The sequence below is a fragment of the Carassius gibelio genome, chromosome B14, assembly GCF_023724105.1.
Source record: "Carassius gibelio isolate Cgi1373 ecotype wild population from Czech Republic chromosome B14, carGib1.2-hapl.c, whole genome shotgun sequence".
NCBI lineage: Eukaryota > Metazoa > Chordata > Actinopteri > Cypriniformes > Cyprinidae > Carassius > Carassius gibelio.
In genome coordinates this window covers 14,366,857-14,376,838 of record NC_068409.1, presented here as the reverse complement: position 1 = coordinate 14,376,838, position 9,982 = coordinate 14,366,857, and the positions used below count along the sequence as shown (strand labels likewise).

At 38.4% G+C, this 9,982-nt stretch overlaps 2 long non-coding RNA genes across 2 annotated transcripts; both read left to right on the top strand.

The window, feature by feature from the left end:
- The first annotated feature begins 801 nt into the window (after nt 1–801).
- On the top strand, nt 802–2,019 carry LOC127971071 (uncharacterized). The gene is made up of 3 exons (XR_008156741.1): nt 802–1,052; nt 1,504–1,757; nt 1,922–2,019. It is a non-coding gene; the product is annotated as an uncharacterized LOC127971071 (long non-coding RNA).
- Nucleotides 2,020–2,091: 72 nt separating this feature from the next.
- On the top strand, nt 2,092–3,689 carry LOC127971072 (uncharacterized). The gene is made up of 3 exons (XR_008156742.1): nt 2,092–2,146; nt 2,275–2,339; nt 3,046–3,689. It is a non-coding gene; the product is annotated as an uncharacterized LOC127971072 (long non-coding RNA).
- Nucleotides 3,690–9,982: the final 6,293 nt, after the last annotated feature.

The window sequence follows — 9,982 nt, the reverse complement described above, 5'->3', positions numbered from 1 at the left end:
AGTGTAGTGTGTTAGCCGTTATTATCAGCTGTTCATAAGATGGATTGCCTGAGGGAAGAAACTGGTCCTGTGTCTGGTCGTTCTAGTGCTCAGTGCTCTGTAGCGTCGACCAGATGGCTACAGTTCAAAGAGGGAGTGTGCTGGATGTGAGGGGTCCAAAGTGATTTTGACAGCCCTTTTTCTCACTCTGGATAAGTACAGTTCTTGAATAGAAGGGAGGGTTGTACCAATGATTCGCTTAGCAGTCCGGACTACTCTCTGTAGTCTTCTGAGGTCAGATTTAGAAGCTGAGCTGAACCAGACAGTTACTGAAGTGCAGAGGATGGATTCAATGATGGTGGATAATAATAAAAATATATATATTTTTGCTTTTGTGCTGGCAAAAAAACTATCACCACCTCCTTGTGGTGCCAGCTGGTAACAGGGTAACCCCCTGGCAAAGGTAAGGGTTCCCAGAGTATCAGGCAGAGTGAGCATCAACCAGGGGTTTTCTTTCAGTCACTTCAAATAGCAATGTCAACACAACTAGCCTCCAATTATACTATGGTGTCCCCCGTAGGTGACGCATGCTGTCCTCATCTGGATGACATGAGAAATTGGCAAGGGCTACCTGCCCAAGGACAGGTGAGGTTAAAGACGTTAGTAAATAAGAAAATCTGACTGGCCACACTTAACATCGATAAGCTCAAGGGGCGCAGCCCCGAACTAGCAAACTTCCTGAAGAACCGGCGAGTGGACATTGGATGTATTCCACAAAATGGAAGCTAGCCAAGGCCAGGCACATCGGAAAGGGATATAAGATCATCTACACTCTAAAAAACGCTGGGTTGTTTTTTCAACCCAACTGCTGGGTTGAGGCCGTTGGATAGGACTTTGGGATGTTTTAACCCAAGTTTGGGTTGAAAATAACTCTTTTTTTTAACCCAGCGGGGTGGGTTGAGGACGCGGACGTGAAGGAGAGCACGCACGTCACGTCAAAATCGTACGTCTCCAGTGCGAGCAGCCGCCATTTTCTCAGCGTGATAGAAGCGAGAAGCGAGTGAAAGACTATGGTAAGTAACGTTAAATATTCAAAATGTAAAGTTATCTTTTATTGTTTACCCGGTTGTATGAAAGGCGGAAGGTTTTATGAAAGGCGGAAACAAAGGAGCTTAACGTTATATATATATATAAAAAAACGGACGCGGTTTTCGCCTCGGACACGGAGGTCTTAACTGCCTCATGTAACGTTATTGAACGGAGGATGTACTTTTAATATAACGTCTGTGAATGTATTTTGTCATATTTACATAAGATTTTACATTATCTGTTCTCTTTGAGGCGTTAACAGACGGTTATGGTCACGGTTACGCTCATGTGAATTTGTCTTTTTTTTTCGCGGTTAAACTGAATGTATGTTTGTCTCCTAAATGAAACGGCATTGTGTAGTAAAGACTAGCATAATTATTTTGAGGCTGTTGAAGTGGTAACTGTTAAAAGTATGTTTTACATGTAATATTTCAGACTTGTCAAGCTTGTGTCTTCATTGTCCTGGCGCTGAGAGTTAAAGACACAGAAGCTGTTTGTGTGAGGAGTCACAGACCTGTGTGAGGATGAGGAGGAGGTGTTCTTCTGAAGAGAGGGACAGACGGTTTAAGGAGAGTAAACTTCAGAATAACATCAAGTTATCTTTATTTTTACTAAGACTAAAATAATGTTGTTGTTTTTTTAGATGTTGCAATCCAGAGACAAGATAACTTCATTCTTTTGAGACTGATGTAAGTTAAATTATTATTACTTTTTTTTTTTTAGAAAATTAATGTTTCTGTTGTGTCCTGCCTGTTAACTTCACATTTTGATGCAAAAACAATGTGATTTTATATATATGTATGTATGTATATGTTAATATTTTATTGAAACCATTGATGCCCCTTCTTTGCAGAACTCAAACTAACTGGAGTTAAGGACACACAAGTCTGCTTGTGTGAGGAGGAGGTTTTCTCAGCTTCTTCTGAAGAGAGGGAAAGATCGTTTAAGGCAAGTAAACTTCATATTTCATGTTATCAGTTGTTGTTTTTTTACTAAGAGTAAAATAATGTTTGTTTTTTGTTTTTGTAGATGTTAAAAGCAAGAGACATGGGAGAGCATCATTCCTTTGAGATTTTATGTAAGTTATTTTTAGAAAATAAATTTTTCTGTCGTCTCCTGCCAGTTTACTTCACATTTTGATGCAACAACAGTGTGATTACGTGCTCATTTCATTAAGACCATTGATGTCTGTGTTTTTTATTGCAGAACTCAAACCAACTTTGGAGTTGTCTGATTTGGAGAGTCATTATTCTTGGTCTTCGCTCTTAGAGGTAAAGTTCACACAAAAAATCATTTACTTGCCCTCAAGTCATTCCAAACCTATAAGATTTTGTCTGTCTTTACAACATAAATTAATATATTTTTAGTTTTCTCATAATATTTGTTAATCCATTTATAGTTTAGATAATCAGTATTTTCAAGCTTCATAAATATAGAGTTATTGTAGAAGTAAATTCTGATATTTATATATGAATACATCTTAAATTATATGATAGCAAACATGTATGTTCAAAATAAAATACTGGTTTCCCAGACCAACAATGGAGGACACAAAAAGAGAATATTAAATATATTCATACGTTTTCCAAAAAATGAGCAGAGTTTGTATGAGTCTGGAAAAACATGGGGAGAGTAAATTATAAACATTTTAATTATTTGGTGAACTAACGGTTTGAAGAGCAGCCCTCCATGTACATGAATATTGTGAGGTATGTGAATGTCATGTCTGTTTTAATGTTTCAGTAAAGAAGTTTTCTGAAAGCAATATTTATTCAAACAATATCGCATGTCCTCACACTAGTGCTGCCATTATAGCATTATGGAGCGCTGTGGTGGACTGAGACATTAAACAACCGCACAAAGTGTTGAAACTTTAAAACCGATTATTTACCTATCCTTACGGATGTGAATACACCTCTACCTGAAAATGGATAGTTTAATTAAATGTTTAATTTTTTCATATGTGTATTCTCTTAGGCCACTGATGAAGAACAGGCGGTGACTGGATGAATCCTGGTCAGAGAGCAGAATCTTCTTTCCCCTAAACTGATGCAGCGGTGGTTTTAAAGGAGGACGCTGCCCTGGATGATGTAGAAGATGTCACATGCTGTGCTGATGGGGTTTCTTCATGATTACATCAGTTATGCTAAAGAGATCATGAAAATTGACCGTGATGCATGATCTGTATTCATGGACTATGAAACAAACTGTAAGTGTATAATTTGTTAAAAAAAAAAAAAGTTAAATGCTTTTTCTGTGTTGTTTAGTAGAAGAGTTTACACTCTGTCATTCATACACCTGCTCACATTCTTTCACACACACACACACATGCGTCTGTTAAATGTTATAATATCAAAGTTAATGTGATTTATTTGTGTACTGTCATGCCAGAATAGTTGGAAAAAAACCTAACTAATTGTAAATTTATTGTATGTGTTTTCGTATATTTTTATACAATATATACAAATGAACAAAGTCCAATTTGATCTTAAGTTATATTCATCAAATGTTCAATGCTTTGTTTATGAACTCTGTAGCTGTTAATGCCATCCTTTTCTGCATTTCTTCTAACATGTTACTTTTTGACTTTTCTCTTGTTTTTAATAAATATTTTCCTTTTGGTAATTATTATTTGTGTGTAAAAGTGATATTTAAAATGAATAACATTTGTAGGTTTAATGCCTAGCTCAATTTGGGTTAATTTTAATGTAGAAATGCATTGTTTCCCCACATGGCTGCACTCTGCGAGTTTATTTTCTGCCAGCAGGAGGCGCTAAGAGCGGGAGAGGTAGGTTTCTCCTGTAACGGCTGCAGAGCGGTACTGAGCTCACAAACGCTGCCTTATCAAGCACATGCGAAATGATATCGAACATTTTCTAAATACAGTAGTTTTCCTTCTGAAATACAGTGATAAAAAAAACACCCGCTCTGTTTTTTTAAACCCTGCAATATAGTCATTTTAAACCATAAAAAAGGCAACCCAGCAGGCTGGGTTAAATATGATAACCCAACTGGTTGGGTTAAAACAACCCAGCGCTGGGTTCGTCCCTTTTTGACCCAGCGCTGGGTTGTCAAAATAACCCAAATTGGGTTGTTTTCAACCCAGCAGTTTTTAGAGTGTACTATGGCATCAAGACAACCCGAAATGGAATAGTTGTGGTAATCAGCAAACAATTCCTGGAAAATGTCATTGAGGTTGATAATATCTTTGACTTCCTTAACTCAGTTACGATTATCCTGGGCTCAACCACCATTCATATTATTTGCCCTCCACACTGGCAGCCCAGAGGATGTGTTGGAGCAGATGAGCATGTCCTGATCATTGGGGATTTGCATGACTGTGCCATCGCTAACACCTTTTTTAAGAAGAGACCCTCTCAACCTATTCCAGAGAGCGCTTCACAAAGATCAACTTTTGGATGCTATGTCGCCGAGATTTGAGGCTAGTGCTTGATGCCAAGGTGAACCTCTCAGATGATAAAGCTCCCCAGCTGCTCATCCTCAATGTCTGGATGTGTCTGCAACAACTACTACATGTGCAGATGACAGAGCATGAGCGAATTAGATGGTGGAAATGGTTTGAACACAAGAACGAATTGGCAACAGCCCTCAATGCCATTAACACTGACTTTGAACAACCAGTGGAGACTTTCTGCAATGTTATCACCACCCATATTCATAAAATGTCCATCAATGTGCTATGAAAGACGAGGCAGCTAAGGCGGTTTACTGACAAGGCAACTTGGTGGTGGACAGAGGAAATTCAAGCAACAATTAAGGCTAAGAAAATGGCCTATGAGGCCTGGTTTCGAACACAACTGGACACAGATTTGCAGCAATACAAGATTCTTACATCAGTTGTGAAGCTTGCAGTAACAAAAGCTAATGCAAAACATTACAATGACCTGTATGACAAAGGGTTTTGGATACGCGGGAAGGGGCGAACAAGATCCACCGCCTTACTAGCTTCCATCACAAGTCGGTGCATGTTAAGGATGCAAACCATCTGCTACGTTGAGAAACATCAGCCATCCTACAATGATGGTGAGACTATTTCTCACGGATTTCCAATGAAGAGTTCTCACATCCACCGATTCCCAGCCCTGAGCCCATTTCTGGACCTGTCCCACCAATCAGTGTAGCCGAAGAATTGGCAGCCATAAAGAAAATGAAGAATCTCAAAGCGTCAGGACCAGAAGATATTCCAGCTGAAGTCTGGAAATTAATGGGCCGGTGGGGTGCTGATATCTTGGCATTACTCTACAATATGATGACTGCAGAAAAGAAGCCATCTAGAACCTGGACGACCAGTGTCACTGTGCCAATTTGGATGGGAAAGATGACGTCAGTGAATTTACCAACTACAGACTTTTCTGCCTTTTGTGTCATACAATGAAAATTTATGAAAGTCTCCGAAGTATCACCAGAACCATCCCAATCAGTGCAGTTTTGTCAAGTTATGCAGAAATATCGATGATATCCATGCTGACTGTCTACATGTGGAGAAATACAGAGACAGAGAGAAAAAGTCCACATGACATTCCTGGACTTGGAGAAGGTCGAGTTCTGATGTCTGAGGTCGGTTGATCGGTCGACTGAAGAAGAGATGGATGGACCGGATCAAGCAAGATATGAAACAAAACAATGCTGCCCCTGAGATGCCCTAGACCGGAAGAAGTTGAGAGCGATGTGCCAAACAGGGGACCCTGCGCCAATACGGTATAAACGCTAGGAAAAGGAGAATTATGTGTTGTATTTTTTGCAAAAAGTGCTTTATGAAATTAAAAACTGAGTCAAAGGTTTATAATTAGTGTATGGTTTTGCAGATTTGGTGTGTTGTTCTGGCTTTGGTTTTGAATATATCAAACAATATTGAGAGAAAAACTCTCATTGCTTTGCATTAAATCCCTTTTGTAATTTAATAAGAAAAAATTTAATCAAAAACACTGCACAGTTTGTAATATTGAATTTACTGCATACTAAATTAACTATTACACAGAGAAAACCAGAAGTGTTTTTGATTAAATTAGGTGACACAAAGTATGTAGTATTTCATATTTTGCTTGTAATTAGACTGTTTACTTATCTTCAATGAGTTTGATGTTTTCTCTCCTTTTTGTGGCATTGTCACTGGTGACAGGAATTCTGAAAAAACTGTTGTATCAAAACAGTTTTTGTGATCCTGTGCTATCAAAATAAAAAACAACACTTTTTGGTAATTTGTTTTGGAGTCTGTATAAATATTGCCTGAGCAATTAAAAACTGGAACCACTGGTAAGTATAGAGAGGCAAATGTTGACCAAATACACAGACCAAGAGCACTACTTAAATGAGTACTGTCCAGTGTGTTATTAATTAATATTGCACCGTTTCCACTTGAACCACGTAGCCATCTGAAATATAGCAAGTCTGACTGTTGGCCCTTAAGAAAGCCTGAATTAGATGGCAGATTTCAGTGGGCTGTTCGTGTTTGTTTTCTTACCTCAACAAAAGTGAGTTACAAATGCAGGGAAAACACTCTTCTCAACATGTACTATGTGTACTGCCCCCGGAGCATGTTATGACTCCAATTGCGGTGGTTTGTGCACACAGGAATCATAAGGGGACTTTATAGGACATGACATGGCATCTAAAATTCTGATTGAAATTCAGCCTGCAAGATACCACAGACATAGTGAACAAAGAAGGTGTAGTGGCCCGGTACACCTCACCATCTCTCATTTCAAGCCTTTGGCAGACCAGGATTCTTGAGAGTGAATAAGACCTCAACCCTCTAAAGAGATTACAGTACACTCACAGTTCCTATCATTAAAACTGAATGCTATAATGCTGAAAGCATCTTACAATTGGGAATAGGCATACCCTTCTCAAGTTAACTTAGAATGAGTAATATTTAGGGCTGAAGGCTGCATTGATTATTATGTTCTCACATCTATACTATGGCAAGGAGCCCAATATGTTTTTCTGGTGTACAAACAGGATTACAGAAATTTAATGTTCATTAACCATAAGTTTTAAGCTTTCGTAAGTAAATATATGATCTTTGAGTGGGGTTGAGGATCATGATATAACCTGAACATTTTGAGGCCAGAGGTTTTTCTAATGTGCATGTCCCTGAAAGTACATGCAAACACACAGAGGAACAAATAAATATATATATTTTCTGCACTTTTACATTTGAAATGAGACATCCTCATTAAGCTGTTTTCCTAGTTTAGATCACTGGCTACGTCTCACAATGATTCAGTGATTCATAACTTTTGTTTGTCAAAAAAAGAAAATTACTTGCAAAGGACTTTGTTTTCTTGTCAGTGCTGAAACGCCCATATCATTTTTAGGTGCCAAATTATTATTTTTTGCTATAATAACCTGATGCTCACAGATACATAATTGCCTTAACCGCTGTGCAGTATAAATTATGAAAGGCAGCATGCAAAATGACATTTATGATGAATAACTAGGATCATGGCATAATAATCATTCTGTTATAAACTGTCAAGACATATATTCTATGACACATATAAGATTCAGTATAAATTCAGTATATTATTGTGGATAATGCAGATTGCAGATTATTATTATTGTTATCTATCTATCTATCTATCTATCTATCTATCTATCTATCTATCTATCTATCTATCTATCTATCTATCTATCTATCTATCTATCTATCTATCTATCTATCTATCTATCTGCATTGTCTCTGCAAATCCATGTAGACCCTGTTTGACGGATGAAACAATACTCATGTATTGAACTGAGATGCCTGAGGTGCTAAAATGTGAGATATTATTTTACAAGACAGATATGAAGTGATCACAGGGTATTCCACAAAATGCAGTAACTGTACCTGTCTGATTACAAACTGTCAGTGCACAGGCCATTACCTCCGGTTGATATCACCTCTAGAAGGCTCTGGGTTGTTTGTAATTATGGTTATGGGTAGTAAGTTGCTATTGTAAAATAAGGGGTTAAAATAGTAACTTTCAATCTGCACAGAAATTGTTGGAATAATTGAATTGTGGGTGCCCAGGCAGTTATCATCTATTGTGATAACATTTTCATGGATTTGTCCAAATCTGGAATCCCATGAGGCCCTTTCATACAGTTATTTTCCTCCTTAAACAGACGATAGAGCCATTTAAATTACAGATACAAGACAATTCATCAGACCTATCAAAGAATTCCCTTTGAGTCAGCATTATCTGGAACAATTTTTCAAAAAAGATGATGGAGCAGTAGAGTGAGGCTCTAAAATTTGTCACAGGAGATTATTTTTATCTTTATGGTGACCTTGCTGTGAAAAGAAGCCAACCGCCAAATGTCAAAGTATGAGGACCTCACGTGAGCTCAAACGCTAAGCCGGACTGTCATTGACAGTGAGCATTCTTTTTAAATGCCATCTCTCTACAAGTGGTAACAGAGATCGGCCTGAGCGAGAAATGCCATTCAAAACCCGACCCGACGCCATCAGATTAGCATACATGATTTAAAAGTGCCACATGTTCGCTCTGTGCCATATGCTCTTCCCACAATGTGCTGACGTGCTGAACTAAGGACAGACCATTTCCTAGGCAATAAAGTATCCCGCCTCTCTTTAAAAACCTTTAAAACCTTGCACCAGTCTGTGATGGATTTAAATCAGCTCTGTAGTCTGGGCCTTTGATTTACAATCAAACCCTACCTGAACTTGGGATTTATGACCCATTACTGCTGTCACTGAGCTGGTATTACATTAGACTTCACTGTTCATCTGGTCTGGGCTTGAATGCCCAGCTGAGGTGCTATAAGAAATATGTGTTTGGGGCCACATTATAAAGGACAGTGAACACGAGTAAACAATAAGCGTGTCATTGGGTCCTCTAAAGTTCAGGGATGTTCTGTAGAGATGTAAATTTTAATCCAAGGCTTCCTCGCAGATCGCTATCCCCTATGAATGCAGATCCAGATGTATAGGCGTATAGCTTATGCATGTATATAGACTGCACCCCTCTTATTTATATTCAAAAATAAGTTCAAGAGTGGTGCAATAAAATATATTTACATACATAGTGCTTTTTTACGAGTTCCAGTCATTCGGTCGGCAGTCTTTGTTCCTTGAGATTGGGCCTCCATGCTCTTACAAATGAGAAAAACTCATTTGCTCATGTAAGAGTATGACGATGGAAATTTACCGTGGACCACAATCCGATTTGGCCGTAAAGTTGGCAGCCAGTGTGTAGACAGGAAAAACAAAATGTCAGACGGCACATGCGGACCTCACAATCAGAATACCGATTCGTTCATTAGCTGGTCATCAGACACATCCAAGCTGCTCACGTTGTTCAACACCCAAATTATGCCGACTGCTTCAGAGCTCCATCTTGATGGATGGCTGCTCCCTGTCAAAGCAGGCAAGGCCGTGGATATATCCTGTTTTTTTTGTGTGTGTGTGTTTTTTTGTTTTGTTTTTTTGCTTCTGATAAAACATGCATGACAGCCTGCCTTTAAAGTTGGTATGATGTGTGTGCTGAAACCCAGATTCACTTCACCCACTAGAGGAAACTCTGTCCCATTGATGTCAATGTTGACAATCATCTTACTCCAATTTAAAGACTTACAAAGGTTTTCAAAGCTAACAAAGGAAGTCTTCTTTTTTTTTTTTTTTTTTTGAAATGGAAAGTAACGTTGATAATTGTAATCATTAGTGTGTTGTTACTCTTCACTGCTAATACACTGCTTATCCTGCCTGGGGCAGCTCTTTTCATTAGACAGCCTTTGTGCAAGCTTACATTGCTGGGAGATTTGTTGACATTCACTATTATTAAAATAATTTTGTATTGCAGTTCATTTCATAAGGCACTTTCGTACCCATTTGCCTGTATTTCTGTGACTGTAATTCAAGTGTGTCTTTATGGCGATAGTTGTAGTGCTA